Source organism: Macaca nemestrina, chromosome 1 (genome assembly GCF_043159975.1).
Source record: "Macaca nemestrina isolate mMacNem1 chromosome 1, mMacNem.hap1, whole genome shotgun sequence".
Classification (NCBI taxonomy): Eukaryota; Metazoa; Chordata; class Mammalia; order Primates; family Cercopithecidae; genus Macaca; species Macaca nemestrina.
The window spans coordinates 76,185,414-76,201,909 of NC_092125.1; the positions used below are offsets into that span (position 1 = coordinate 76,185,414).

Genomic DNA, 16,496 nt, shown 5'->3' on the forward strand with positions numbered 1-16,496 from the left:
AGTACCTCATTGTCATCTTGATATGACATAACAGAAAAAACACACCACATTAAACACATGTTTAAAATGCTATTTGATTTTTAGTGGGATATCATGAGCTGAAAAGTACAAACAGATAGACTATATTTCTTTGCTTCTAGAATGCATATTTTAATGTTTGGAAAATTAGGACCCAATTTGCAATCAATTTTTATGTTTAGCATAATACTTTTATGAATTCTAGAAAATATAATTGAAGGTGTCTTAAAAATGTAGTGAACTAATGGAAGACAGAAGCATCCTTTCTTTAATCCTGATCTCTGTGTGTGCTTTAACCTTGGAAAAACTGTTTTTTGAGGATTTGATGGGAGTTGATTATTGCTGTTTTCTAGAAATGTGAGAGAGAGAAGAAGCATGTGAGCTCAGCAGCTTGACCCTCAGAGTATAAAATGGCATTGTCTATGTTGTTCAAGAATTCTGATTGAGGGGATGAATTACACTTCTGCTAAAGCCAAATACATCAAAATCTACTATTTGATTACAGTAGCTACTGTTATTTAAAAATATTTTTTAAAAGTCATAGCCCCTTTCCCTGAGAGTTGCTTTGTTTTATTTGGCCAAAGCTATTATGACCACCATTGTCACCCACCAAATGGATCAGTCAGCTTACTATTTACTCATTCAACAAGCAATTATTGCACGCTTTCTGTATGCCAAGCACTTTTGATATGCAGACATTCCAGTAATGGGGACTGGCAAGTATATCATCAAGTGTTATGATTGAGGCCTGCACAGGCCATGTGGAAACTCAGAGAAAGGCATCTATCATGTTCTTTTTTAGCAGTTAAAGTAAAATCATGTTTCATGTTTCTATATCCCCCTTCTTGCTTCAGGTCACAATAAAACTACTACTCAGGACACTTGGAGCTATGTTTCCTGAACATGACATGCCTACTTTGCTCCCCTTCTAACTTCCTGAGATGGCTCTCCCAACCTGCCACTTGATGGTAGTCTGATGCTCTTTTGTATGGACAGTTTACAAATGGGCTCAAGATACCAGACATGACATGTGAGTTGCCTGCATGTCTCAGGACCTGTTGTCTAATCAATTAATTAGTCTACAAATATATAAAGAGCACCTAGTATGTAACAGCAAGGAGCTGGTTGGGCTTTTTCACTCAAATGTATGTTTGGAGTTTGGACTGATGAGGATGCAGTAAACTATCATATGATGAGTAAGTAATCCTTAAAGAAGCCAAGTGTTGCGGGAATTCAGGGACCCCAAACAGAGGGACCGGCTGAAGTCACAGCAGAAGAGCATAAATTGTGAAGATTTCATGGATATTTATTAGTTCCCCAAATTAATACTTTTATAATTTCCTACGCCTGTCTTTACTGCAATCTCTGAACATAAATTATGAAGATTTCATGGACACTTATCACTCCCCCAATCAATACCCTTGTGATTTCCTATGCCTGTTTTTACTTTAATCTCTTAATCCCATCATCTTTGTAAGCTGAGGAGGATGTATGTCACCTCAGAACGCTGTGATGATTGCGTTAACTGCACAAATTGTTTGTACAGCATGTGTGTTTGAACAATATGAAATCTGGGCATCTTGAAAAAAGAACAGGAAAACAGCAATGTTCAGGGAACAAGAGAGATAAGACTTTGGACTCTGACTGCCGGTGAGCCAGATGGAACAGAGCCATATTTCTCTTCTTTCAAAAGCAAATAGGAGAAATATCACTGAATTCTTTTTCTCAGCAAGGAACATCCCTGAGAAAGAGAATGCGCCCTGAGGGTAGGCCTATAGACGCCCCCCTTGAGGTGGCCAAAGGGATGAAATAAGCCCCGGTCTCCTGTAGCAGTCTCAGGCTTATTAGGATGAGGAAATTCCTGCCCAATAAATTTTGGTCAGACAGGTTGTCTTCTCTCAAACCCTGTCTCCTGATAAGATGTTATCAGTGACAATGTGTGCCCAAAACTTCATTAGCAATTTTAATTTTGTCCTATCCTGTGGTTCTGTGATCTTGCCCTGCCTCCACTTGCTTTGTGATATTTTATTACCTTGTGAAGTATGTGATCTCTGTGACCCACACCCTATTCGTGCACTTCCTCCCCTTTTGAAAATTGCTAATAAAAACTTGCTGGTTTTATGGCTTGGAGAGAATCGCAGAACCTGCTGACATGTGATGTCTCCCCCAGACACCCAGCTTGAAAATTTCTCTCTTTTGTACTCTTTCCCTTTATTTCTCGAACCAGCCAAGATGCTTAGGGAATAGAAAAGAACCCACGTTAACCATCGGGGGCGGGTTCCCCGATACCAAGTATTTTCAATATTGGTCAGCAGTCAAACCAACAAATAGTATTAATGCACTGTGATTAATATAAAATGCCGAACCCTCAGTGTGATGCCTGCACTTCTGTTGCATGCCATGTGCTCTCAAGAACACAAACACACTCTACAGAGTGGATGACACTAATTGAAAAGTCCGCAGTATATCCAAAACATAAAAAGAAATATGTTCCATGACCAAGTGGAATTTTTCCCAAGGATAAAAGGTTAATTTAACATTAAATTCTGAAATCAATTAATGTAAAACATTGTATCAATAGGCTAAAATCCTGAGGTCAATTAATGTAAAACATTATATAATTTAGTATCCTGAAATCAATTACTGTAAAACATCATGTCAATAAAATGAAAAACAAAAATCATAAGATCATCTCAACAGATGCATAAAAAGCATTTAACAAAATCCAACATTCTTTTGTAATAAAAACTTTCAACAAACTAGGAACATCTACAAAAAAAAACCTCATAGCTAACATTATACTAAATGGTAAAAGACTGGATAGTTTCTCCCTTTAGATTAGAAATAAAACAAGAATATTTGATCTTGCCACTTCTATTCAATATTTGCAGTAAAGATTTAAGCTAGGGTAATTAAGCAAGAAAAAGAAAAAGAAATTAAAGGAATACAGATTGGAATGGAAGAAGTAAAACTATCTCTATCCACAGATTACATGACCTTGTACTTAGAAAATCCTAAATAATCCACTAAAAAACTATTAGAATCAATACGTCAGTTCAGCAAGGTTGGTTGTAGGACACAAGATCAATACACAAAAGCCAATTCTACTTCCACACACTCATAGTGAACAATCTGAAAAAGAAATTAAGAAAATCATTCCACTCACAATAGCTTTATAAAGAATAAAATACTTACAAAGGAATGGAATAAAAGAAGTACAAAACTTATACTCTGAACCTCACAAACATTGTTGAAAGTAAAGGAAACCAAATAATGGAAAAACTTTTAGGTTCATAGATAAGAAGACAACATTGTTCAGATGTTAATATTCCACAAACTGATACATAGGTTTAACACAATCTTTACCATTTACCGATATCTCAGCTAATTTCTTTTCTTTTCTTTTCTTCTTCTTCTTCTTTTTTTTTTTTGAGACAGAGTCTTGCTCTGTTGCCCAGGCTGGAGTGCAATGGCATAATCTTGGCTCACTGCAACCTCTGCCTCCCAGGTTCAAGTGATTCTCCTGCCTCAGCTTCCTGAGTAGCTGGGATTAGAGGCATCTGCCACTATGCTCAGTTAATTTTGTATTTTTAGTAGAGATGGGGCTTCACCATCTTGGCCAGGCTGGTCTTGAACTCCTGCCTTGTGATCCACCTGCCTTGGCATCCCAAAATTCAGGGATTACCAGTGTGAGCTACAGTGCCCAGCCCCCAGATGATTTCTTTGTAGAAATTAACAATTTAATACTAAAATTCACATGTAATTGCAAGGGGCCAAAAGCAGCAAAAACAATCCTGAAGAAAATAAGGCTGGAGAATTCAGATTTTGAAACTTACTACAAAGTGACAGTACTCAAAACAGTGTGGCACTGGCACAAGAATGAACATAAAGATCCATGGAATGGAACTGAGACTCCAGAAGTAAACCCATACATCTGTGATCAGTTGATTTTCAATAAGAGTGCTAAGATCATTCAATAGGGAAAGAATAGTTTTGTGGGTTTTTTTTTTTTTAAACTAATGGCACAAATATAACAATAGTCACATGTAAAAAGATAAAGTTGGATCCCTACTTCACATTGTACGTAGAAATTAACTCGAAATGGTTCAAAGACCTAAATGAAAGAATTAAAGCTATACTGTTTTTAGAAAAAAATATAGGTCTAAATCTTCATAATCTTGGATTTGGCAAATTGTTCTCAGAGATAAAAAGAATCAGCAAAAAAAGAAAAAAATAGATGAATCAAATGTCATTGATATTAAATATTGTTGTTCTTCAAAGAACACCATCAAGAGCCTGGTATATAGAATATATAACTTTTATAACTCAATCATGTAAAACAACTCAATTTTAAAATTGGACAAAAGATCTGAATAGACATTTCTCCAGAGAATAGAGTACAAATGACCAATAAACCCATGAAAAGATGGTCAACATCCTTAGTTATAAAAAAAAAAGTAAACCAAAATCACAATGATATACAACTTCACACCCACGAGGCTGACTAGAATTAAAAAGTCAGACAGTAAAAAGTGTTGAAGAGGATAAGGATAAAGCATAACACTCATACACTACTGATGGAAATGTAAATGGTACATGTACTTTGAAAAAAAATCTGGCAGTTTCTCAAATGATTAAACATAGAGTTACTAGATGACCTAGCAATTCTACTTTTGGGTATAAATCCAAGAGAAATGAAAATATATGTCCACAAAAAAGCTTGTTCAAGAACGTTCATATCAGCAATATTCATAATAGTCAAAAGGTGGAAATAACCCAAATGACTATCAAGAGACAAATGGATTTTAAAATATGGTATGCCCATCCAATGGAATATTATTCCATCATAAAAAAGAATTAAGGTATTGATACATGCTGTAACACAGACAAACCTTGAAAACTTTATGTGAAGGAAAACAAGTCAGTCACATAACGTCCACACATCATATGATTCCAGTCCTATGAAGGTCCAGAATCGGGCAATCTCAGACAGAAAGTAAATTACTGTTTGCTTAGGGCTGAGGGGCGAGATGGAGTTTGGTGGGTAGGGGATGATAGCTAAAGGGCACGAGGTTTTATTTTGAGGCAAAGAAAATGTTTTAAACTTGACCGTGGGGATGGTTTTACATGTCTGTAAACATACTAAAATCTATTGAACTGTACGCTTCAAATGGGTGAATTTTATGGTAGGTGAATTACAATAAAGCTGTTTTTAAATAGAAGATAACTCTATATTGTATCTTTTAGGACGTGTACTCTAGAATTATCTAATTGCCATTCAGAAATGTGAAATTATTTTCTAGCAATAAATGGGCAAGATAAAGAATTCATTGTCCTCAGAATTATACCTTAGGAATCAGACTGAAGTGGGAGTTGAAATATTTGGCAGCAGGTCTTTGAGGTGCTAAGCAACTTGAGGTTTTATGTGCAAAAAGTCTGGGTCAGATTAACTTCTGCTCTTATATCTTGGTTTGTTCATGCAAGACTAGGAACCTGAGATATTCAGTCCTAAACATTAAACATATTTCAATGCCATTCTTCTGAATATCATTGTTTGAGAGCAGCTGTTGCCTCAGTTTTGCTCTTTTTCTCGTGTAAGTTGGACATTAGCATAATTATTGTTCCGATATGGTATTTTGCAGTTCCCAAGGTTTGTACATGCCTCTCTTTTCTCTGGAGTTTTTAAATAACAGCTGATTTTCTCTATATTAGATGCAAGTGACAGCATCATTTGGAAAGCCAGAAATAATATTATGTTTAATATTCTAAAATGGAGCAATATTTAACAAGTAAGTGAATAATCACTTCAGGATAAATACAGCCATCATGCTCAAAGAGAGACCCTGAGATCCATTTCTTGTCCTTGTAGAGAAGAGAGATAATGGGTGAATGTGTCTTTATGTAAGTGTCCTCATTGAAGTTTATTTGCTTCAGGTCTTAAGGTGGCAAAGCATTTTGCAACGCAGGCACTTGCAGCTTTACATTGTTCTGTCTGAGGAGCTTTACCTTCACAGGTCTTGCTCCCATTAGTACCCACCGAATGATGGATTTTTAATCCACATAGACATTTTTCATATATCAGAAGACAATTTTAAAAACCTGCAAGATACCTATACTAATTTCACAGTCTTCAAGGGCATTTGAAAACTTCCTAGAGGGCTATTTCCTTTTCTGACCTCAATGTACATGGTCTAAGAAAATATTGAGCACTTACAGAATGCTTGCCCCTTCATCTTTAGAAAGGAATGATTCCAAAAATCCTGTGGAATTTTTCACTGAAATTGGCCTGGTGACGAATGTTCTAAGAGAAGCACAACATCAAGACTCAGTTATATGATCAAGTGACTCAGTCACGCAACCATTTCTGCATCAGATGCCTACCACATGCAGGGCACTGAGCTCACTATAGTGAGAGGGCTCTAGGAATATACAAGACTTATGCCCCAAGAGGACTGAGGGAGATGACAGGCATACTTAGCCATAATATTGGGCTATATGGAATGAAAGTCTTGAAAATGTACAAAATTAGAGCAGTAGAAACAAATTTCTGTGGGAATTCTGAGTGAGAAGAAATCATGAGATCAAGAAATCAATCATCTCCAGGGAGGCGGTAGTATTCGAGTTGGAGCTTGAAGATGGATTGTATTTCAACAGGGTAAAGGAGGGGTGGTCACATTAAAGAAAAAAGTAAGTGATGAACAAAGAGACACAAAGTTTGGGATGTTTTAAGAAAAGATGAATAATTATGTTTGGCTGTATCATAGAAAATTAATAAGAAAGAAGTCTGGAAAGTAAGTTGAAGATAGATCATGAATAAGATAATGCCAATGAAAGGAAATTGGATTTTACAAAGAGTGTGTCAATTAATAGACTATTGCAATTAGTCCAGACAAGTGTTAGTGAGAGTTTTCTAGATATAAACTGGCATTTTAGCAGCAGAATACGTAGGAGTTGGAGATTGACTGGATCTAGAGTAAGAAAAAGCAGAGAAAGAGTCAAAGATCACAACTGAGTACCAAGGTTAGGATGTGGAATAGAAATAGAACACATTAACCAAAAAAAAAAAAAAAAAAAAAAGCCAAGTTTGAGGAGAAAGACTATGGGTTAGGTTTGTGAAAATGAGATTGAACATTTCAGCCTTTCCAAAAGGAGATCTCAAGTGCAAGTGTGAAATCAGAGTTTGAAGAGAGGACGGGACTACAGATTATAGACTTAGTGTTTACATACATATCAATGATGGCTTACAGTTTCTCGAACTGATAAATTACATGTAAAATGAATGAATTACACATAAAGTGAAATAATTTAAGAAATGGTGCTAGGAAATAAAAGGGATCACTAAAGAAAAAAATATAAGTGAAAAAAAAAAAACAGAGACAAACCATGGATATGATTGAGAACATCCAAATTTCTAAATCAGGAAAGAAGAAGAGTCACGGATCCAGACAAAGTGGCATTGAAGAGGTAAGATGGAAAGTGGAAGAGAATTTCAAAGAAGAGAAGTTAAATAGGAGACAGGGAGGAACAATGATGACGGATGCATAGCTAGTGATTTGATGGTGAGGAAGCTGCTTGGAGCAAAATCAGCAAATAACAAATTGAATATATAATAATACTGCTATAGTCTCAATGTCTGTTTCCCCCCAAAATTCATATGTTGAACTCCTAACCCCAAAGTGAGGATATTAGGAGATAGAGTCTAAGTCCATTCTGTCCTCATGAATGCGATTAGTGCCCTTATAAAGGAGAGACCCCTCCCCTCTTCCACTATGCAAAGTAATAGCAAGAAGATGTTGGTCTAGGGGCATGATCCTCACCAGGAACCAAATCTGCTGGTTCCTTGATCTTAAACTTCCTAGCCTCCAGAACTGTGAAAGATAAATTTCTGTTGTTTATAAACCACCCAGGTTATGATATTTTTTTATAGCTTACTGAATAGACTAAGATGAATACTGTCACTAACCTACAGCTTCAGAATATTTTCGCAACTTATAAAGCACTCAAAATGTCGAGCAATGTAGGAAATTTCACTACTAAAGTTAGTTTTCAAACAAAATTTCTAGCTTAAATACCAGTTGCAGAAAGCCAAGTATGAAAGCAATGAGAAAATAAGCAATAGATTAGAGAATAGGCTAATTATCATTTAGAGTGTAATTAATGCACCTTATAATTAATTAACAAAGACTAATCTTAATAAGACCCTGAAATTCCTACCTCATTTGTAGGTGGATCAATTCTATATAACCACCTTCATTAAAAAAGAAAAGTGACCAAAGTTTTGAATTTAAAAAAGGAAAATGTAAAGATCAGCTTTAATCTGCACAACTGTAATAAAACGGAGACTACTTTTTACTAAATTCAAAGGTTAAATAAAGGAATAAAGAAAGAGAAAAGGTAGGTACAAGGTAATCGTTTTTAAACTTCAGAAGATTAAACATACCCAAGAGATAGACTATAAAACTCTATGCAAACCTTCTCCTTTCACCAATAACAAATTTACCTTTTACTTAATTCTTTTTCTTTTTTCTAAATATACATCATGTGAAAATCTTTCCGTGCAAGTATTTTAACTCAAAGTTCTAGGAAGGAAAAGCTGCAAATTTAGCAAATTGTTTCCTTTTTTATTTTCTAAGTAAGCGAGTATCTCAAATATAAAGGCCATTTCATTTGGCTCATGGGGAAGCCCTTCTGTTTGTTAAGGTACCTATATTTAGTTAGGAGAAGATAATTCTATAACTGCTTTGAAGGGTAACCTTGATTGTTCTGATGAAATATTCAGTTACACAATCTTAAGCATCGTTACTGTACTAAAAATGCACACAAGTGTTAGAGGAATGTGACTGAGGAAACTCTTCCCCAGATTCATGGACATTTCATGTGTCTGTTTACATTTTCCATTTAAACATAAGATTTCTTTTCCTTGAATATACACAAACCTTCTTTCAACATTAAATTTCATATTTCTTACAGTTTGAGGACTTTTCACAGCACTTATTTCACTTGATTCTTTTAAAAAATCCTGTGTGGCAAGCAAAACAAAGATAATGATTCCCATGTCACAGATGAAGAAAATGACTCTTAGAAGGTGAATTGACTGAACAGAGGACAGCTGCAGGTGGGCAGCAGGGTCTTTCCTTTCCCCACAGGCAGGGAACATTTGTGTTTCCTTTGTTTACTTCTTTAGCTAATGTTTTCCACGATGAAAGGTTAACTTCCTGAACCCTCTACAGTTCATCGCTACACTCTTCCTCCATATCTAGAACATGGCCTAGCACATATTAGATGCTCATTTGTTTTTGAATAAACAAATAGTGATCCATTCATGTAACGTGGATGAACATCAACAACAATAGCTGCTTTCAGGAAAAAAGGGCAGACTCTGAATTATGAAGAATGTGAGAAACTTAAATCAGGATCATGAAGATTGTGTACTTTTACTTTTTAGGGTAGGTTTATTGAGGGACAAATCACCCATTTTATTTTTTAGTTTTACTGAATGAAGTATGATGGAGATAAAAAATGGCACACATTTAAGGTATACATCTTTATGAGTTAAGACATATGCATGCACCCATGATCCCACCACCATAACCAAAGCTTAAATATATCCTTTAAATATATCCATCACCTCCAAAAATTTCCTTGTACTCTTTTGTAAATCATCCATTTAAAACTTATAATTCAGGCTGGGCGCAGTGGCTCACACCTATAATCTCACCACTGAGGCTGAGGCAGGAGGGTCACTTGAGTCCAAGAGCTTGAGACCAGCCTACACAACATGATAAGACTGTCTCTATAAAAAATTTAAAAATTAACCAGGCATAGTGGTGCACACCTGTAGTCTCAGCTATTGGGAGGCGGAGGTGGGAGAACAGCTTGAGCCAGGAAGGTCAAGGCTGCAGAGAGCCCTGATCGCAACACTGCAGCCCAGCTTGGGTGATAGAGGGAGACCCCATCTAAAAAAAAAAATGCTAATTTCTACTAGACTTCTAGTTAGTTACTCTATCAGAAGACATGTAAAAATTATAGGGCAGATCTTGAATGTTGAAACTGTGAATAATTGCATTTCCCCAAGTGTTTATTTTTGCAATCTCTTGTAATTTACACCACCTCCCTCCCCCAGATTATGTTTGTGCTTGTTTGTACTGGAGAGCATGGAAGAGCATCACAGGATAAATTGTGCCTCCTTCACCATCCAGGCTGTGTTGGGGGTGGGGAACGGGGTGTAGGAGTGGAGCTATGTAGTGGTGGCAGCTAGCATAAGGAGAAGGAAGTTCTGGCTGAGGTTCTGTGACTTGGTGCAAGAAAGAAAGCAGAATATGGAAGATCTGTCTGACTCTGAGAAGTGGCACCTGGACCCAGCAGATGGAAAGCTCCTGGGAAGTTCTCCAGTACTAAGGGACAAATCTAGGCAATTCCATTAGCTATCTTTGTGACCTTGGAAGTGTAACTTAAGCCTCTTTGTGCCTCAGCTTCTGTAAAATAGGTATAATAATAGAGTTGTGAAAATAAAGTCAGTATATGTGAGGCATAAGTAAGCATTACATAAATGTTATATATTATGCTTCTGTATCTATCTACATGCAACTTGCAATGTCTGGGAGACATAACAGAAATATGGCTAGAAGATAATTGGAAATATATTCGAGAAAGCATTCAAGTCTAGACATATAAATCTGGGAGAAAATCACAAATACCTGCATTCCTGCCTGCATTTGATAGGTAGGAAGTAAAGAGAAACCAAAGCCAGTAAAGAGGATTTGAGTGTGTCATGGGTTAAAAGTCCAAAAAACAGGGTAACATACTTTAGAAACCAAGAAAAAAATAAGTTTTAAGAAGGATGAGGTGCTCAACATTTAGTTCCACCCTAAGTCTTGATATTCCTTAGACAATTTCTGTTTCACCTACAGTCCCAGCATAAAACTATCTAATTTTGATGTTAAGTTATATAGTTGCACTATTAAAATTATATAAAGTGGCCAAGAGTCCTGAGAACATGGGAATTGAGACAAGGTCATGGACTATTTTGAGAAAATAGGGTTAACAAGAGTGCTATTACAGAAAGAATAGTGGTCGGAAAGTAAAGATACTAACTCTGAGAAGTTTCAAGACAAGGGGAAAGAAATAAGGCTATCAAATTTAGCAAAGGAAAATGTAGGATACTGGTTAAATATGCAATATTTGGGACATGCTTATACTAAAAAGTTATTCGTTTATAAGAAAGTCAAATTTAACTAGGTATCATATATGTCTCTCTCTCTCTCTCTCTCTCTCTCTCTCTCTCTCTATATATATATATATATATATATATATATATATATATATCCTTTGTTTTTTTTTAGACAGAGTCTTGCTCTGTCGCCCAGGCTGGAGTGCAGTGGTGCGATCTTGGCTCACTGCAACCCCTGCCTCCCAGATTCAAGCAATTCTCGTGCCACAGCCTACTGATTACAGGAGCACGCCACCACAACCAGCTCGCTTTTGTATTTTTAGTAGAGACGGGGTTTCACCATGTTGGCCAGGCTGGTATCCAACTCCTGACCTCAAGTGATCCACCTGACTTGGCTTCCCAAATTGCTGGGATCACAGGTGTGAGCCACTGCACCTGGCCTGGTATCTTCTATCTGGCAGCCCTAGAAGGAGGAAGAAAAAATGGTAACTCTAAAAACTGCATGTATTAAGGGAAGATGTATAAAGATTTAAACTATGAAAATGTTATTAAGTCTGAAAAATCCCAAAGATGAATTTTGTTTTTTGTTGTTGTTGTTGGTGGTGGTAAGGGATGTTGTATAGGAATCAAGAGCCTGGTAGATAGAAGTCTTAGAGGCGGAGCTGCCCAGATTCAAATTCTGACTCTACCACTTCCTAGCTGTGCTACCTAAGGCAAGTGCTAAACCTCTGTGTCTTAGTTTTATAGGTTTACAGTAACTAATGATTTTTAACACACTTAGAACAATGTAAGTATATATAACTTCAATTTATAACATGGCAAGTGATAATTATATGTTAGATAAAAATTTTAAATTGTTACTGGTAAATAAATGTTGCTTTTTTTTTTTTCTGAAACACTAATACTCCTTAATAAACTTTCAAGCAAAATGTCTTTGAAAATGGAAATTGAGAAGCAGAGAATATTCCTTCCTACTTTCTACCTTTCTAATGGTTGAATATGTTTACCCAGAGAATGTATATATTTTGTAAAGACAAAAAAAGCACAAATACTTCTATCTTCCGTGAACTATAATGGCAGGGTATGTTCACGATCAAAAGTTTCTCTAGAAAATACTGTAGCAGAAAGATAAAGAATAGTCAATACTTCTTACAGCTGCATTCAGGGGTCAACTGTAAATTACTAAAGTGGTCTCATAACAATGAAGACAAATGAGAATAATAACAAGTGGCTAAGAACAATCTATGTCATTTTAATAATTTAAATCATTAAAATAATGTAAAAAACTTTTAATGCTAAAAATGTTCATTTCTGACCCTCGTCTAATGGATAATGTAATTCGAAAAAAGCTAATAAAGTTGATGTGAAGTTAAACATACCTGTCTTCTGTTGAGTTCTTTCCACTTGTATTATCACTGCATAACTCAAGTGCCAGGAAAGCAGCAAGAGACAGGAGCCATTCTACCTGTCTTTGATAGCAGCACTTTCGCCAATCTACAAAATGCCAAATTATAAAGACAAAACAAGAGAAATGATTAAGTGTTAGAAGCAGAAAGGAATAGAAAGTCTTGAAAGGTTTTTGAAATAACTCTGATCCTCAGAACATACATCCATCATATTTTCAAGTTTTTTGACTGTATCTTTGAAAACCTCCCAGAGGAAAGGGTGCTTTCTTGGATGATCTTACATACTTCATTAGACCAGTAAGAAGTATAGATTTCCCTTTTTTACCTTGGCTTCTAGGAGGCTTAAAACTGAATTTAGTGACCAATTGCTGTATGGTCCTCAATGTTTTGAATGATATTCATACTTTAAAATATCTAAATCAAATGATTATTTTATCTCTGCTTTTTATTTTTAATAAAAAGGCACCTCATTAAAAAAAGTCAGAGTACATTTTTTTTTTAAGAAAGTTTTCTAAGGTACTAGATTCCAGATCTCTCTGGACCTCTCAGCAGGCATAAAAACCTCTCCACCCTCACACAAACTTATTACCACCACTCCCACCGACCAAAATCTTGAGTTACCTTGTGTTTTTTAATCAACTAGAGGAAATCTTATTTAGAAATAGGATTTTTTTTAACATTCTATGAATTAGTAAGATTGATTTTTTTTGTTGTTTATTTTTTAAGACAGTAAAGTGCTAATGGAGAGTCAATAGAAATAGCTGAAAGACAGCATCGGTATATACAAATCTATAGTATGGATTATAAAATCAATTTTGCAATACAACTTGAGAAAACTCTTCTTAAGGGAGGTTAGGAACTGTTGTGAGAAACACAAATCATTATTTTTTCTCTTTTCACTTGCAAAGTACATATCATTCTTTGGGTAGAATTTCATTTAAAATACGAATATGGCAGAATAATAAAGACTGAGCCCAGCCCCTATGGGAACTGGTCAGTAGGTATGATTTTATTACAGTAAATTATTATTAAAACCCAGCAAGCTAAGAAACCTAAGAAAACTTGAGATTATAAATATAATAAATATTATATATAATATAAATATAATAAGTATGCAATTAAAAACAGAATCAAAATGATATTTAGAATCATAATAAGATAATATTCTAAAGTTTTGCTAAGAATCAGAAATATATACGCCTGGAACTTACCTTGGAGATGCTGATTCATTAAGCCTCAGATGGTGTGATTCCGGCACGCAGCTAGGCTCAGAACTTGAAAGCAGACCACAGCAGTTCTGGAGAGCCTGAGGAAATGATCAGACATGAAGAAAACAAGTGTGCATAAAAGATGTTCATCATTGCATTATTTAAAAAAGAAACTTCGTGAACCGCTAAGTAAACCATGTCATATATAAATGGACTAGCATCTGGCTATTCAGAATTAGGAACACAGAGAATTTAAGAACATAGGAACTTATCATCATAATAGCAGTTCTCTGGAATGTAGGCTCCATAGAGGCAGGGACTTTCGTCTCTTTGGTTCACTGCTCTAACCTCAGATACCTTAATAATGTGTGACACACAATATGTGGTCATTTAAATACTTGTTGGACAAAACAATGAATAAATAACTTTAAAAATGAGATAAAACATCACACATCACTAAAAGGTTAACTAAAGAAGAAACTCATTAAAAAGTTGAAGAAAATCATTAAAAAGTTGAAGAAATAAAAAGTTGAAGAAATAAATAAAAGCCAAGTAAAAAAAATTCAAGTGTGAGTCTATACTCAAGGCATCTATTAAGCTACTATGTGGTAAAGCACATAATTTAAGTTTTGACTACGGAAATTGCGGACTCATGAAAACATTTACTCACTTATTCTTCTAGATCAAAAGCCTTAGAGTAGAGTCAGTCAGGCAAGGGTAGAAAGTTTGGATTTTGGCAGGAAAATGCCAGAGATGAGATCCAAAGAAACTCACAGAAAGACTGGTCATGTCTCTGAAAAACCTGCACTCACAACCTGCTTGCCCCCTCCCCATAAATGCTTCCCAAGATTTAACCTGAGCCTTGACACTTAGCTGTGCTTCTGGTCAATGCAGAGGGCACTCTGGCTCTCAGTGCTTCTCCCACAGCAAATGAGGCCTACTGGGCACATAAGGTGTGCATAAATGCTTGATGATTGACTGGTTGATTGGAAAGAGGAAGATATGAGTCTGGAGGACAGACTGTCAGTTCCAGATGGTCCCCTGAGGATGAGCAGGAAGCAATCCAGAAATCTCTGCCCCATAAAAAACACAGGCTCTCAATTACGTGCATCAAGCAGTGTTGAGAAGAGGCAAAGTGGAAGCAAAAAAGAACTAAGAAGTGATTCTTCTTGAATGCGTGGCTTTGCAGTATCTCCATTTGCCTTTTCCAATTTGCAGGGCATTCCCAGAAGCACTTTGTCCACGTGCAACCCCTTGAGTGTCTACACATCTCTTCATGTTTTAGATGTGCCTTGAAGTAAAAACCAATTGGTTTCATGACCATATTTCTGTTTTTCCCCCAAGCACTGACCTTTCAATAATTTTTCCTCTTTTTAAAAAAAAAAAAAAAAAGTTTATTTGCTGCCAAAGAGAAAGTGTGGGTCTTTGTTATTAATGTTGTAGAAATACAAATATGTCCACCTCAGAAAGGAGTCTTCATTAACTCCCACAGCCCAGAAAATTAAGGCACGCCTCATCAGGATCCAAGCTTGCTGTCGACAAAATTGCAAGGGACTAGTTGAGTTGCCGGGGTTCATAATGCTGATAGAGCGGTTTCCACGTGAATGAAGGATAAACAGCGATTAATTTCAGCCAATAAATAATGGTTTGAGGCCCACATTGAAAGAGGAACAATTACTTTTCCATTTTTCCTGCCAAATGAGCTGATAAGAGAAAACAGGGGAGTTGGCCACGTAAATCAGTCTTAATTTTATCTTCCCCATTAAAAAGCAGCCATTAAGACCATCTTCGGCTCATTTCATCCTCCTCTTGTTTCACTTTTTCAATTTGCACAAAAGGGGGGAGTTTGCTCGTCATAAAATTTCACTTTGGCCAACCTATCATTTGCATCTGGGCCAATAAATAGCAATTAGCATAAACATTTAAATCAGGAACTGGAACAAATTCTTGTTCCCCCAGCAAGCTGTTAAATTACAGTATTTTACTATATATAAGAAGCACTAAACAAAAGATCTGTTGGGCATTGTTATCCTCTTCCAAATAGGACATGGTTGAAAGAGAAATAATAACTCCAAACCCACAAACTTCTCACTCAGATCAAGAATATCTGTCTTATGTGGTCTTGCCCTGGAGAATCAATGTTGCTTGCCCACTAGTTAAGTTTTCATCCAAAACAGGTAAGTTTTAGCTCAGTTTTGTGAAGTATGAAAACTGCAGTAAAGACTTCCTTGCCTGAATAAATGTTTTGCACTATAATTAAAAGGTGTCTCAACAGGAACTGTTCTAAGCTCAAATCAAAGTCCATGCATGAAGTCCAATGAAATGCATATGATAGGGAGATGAGAACTGGCGTCTGGAGGTCAGAGGAAAAAAGATGATTCTGTGATCGAAATCCCAGGGCCAAATGATCCAGACTCATAGTTCATTCTTCCCAGTGCTTTTTCCCACAGTGGCATCTAGGGATGGTTTGTTATAAAAGATTGGTTGTCTAATATAACACTGTTCTCAAAGGCAGAAATGCAACCCCAAACTTGTCTTTATCTAAACATAGTTATGTTTTTGGCCCGTGTTCTCTTTTGACATGTCAGAGGGCGATGATGAAGCTTTACAGAGAGATATTAAGGGGGAAAAAAAAAAAAAAAAAAACCACAGAGACACACTGCAGGTGGCTGTCCCCAAACCAAGTATTAAATC

The 16,496-nt window shown here is 36.1% G+C and overlaps 1 long non-coding RNA gene across 2 annotated transcripts; it reads right to left on the reverse strand.

Moving 5' to 3' along the window:
• Nucleotides 1-268: 268 nt before the first annotated feature.
• Nucleotides 269-14,078, reverse strand: LOC105493511 (uncharacterized). Of its 2 annotated transcripts, XR_011608728.1 has the most exons (4): nt 13,806-14,078; nt 12,568-12,682; nt 11,561-11,651; nt 269-367 (listed from the first exon to the last, which is right to left on the reverse strand). It is a non-coding gene; the product is annotated as an uncharacterized lncRNA (long non-coding RNA). The 2 variants fall into 2 exon arrangements; XR_011608727.1 differs by lacking the exon at nt 269-367 and having other exon boundaries at nt 11,333-11,651.
• Nucleotides 14,079-16,496: the final 2,418 nt, after the last annotated feature.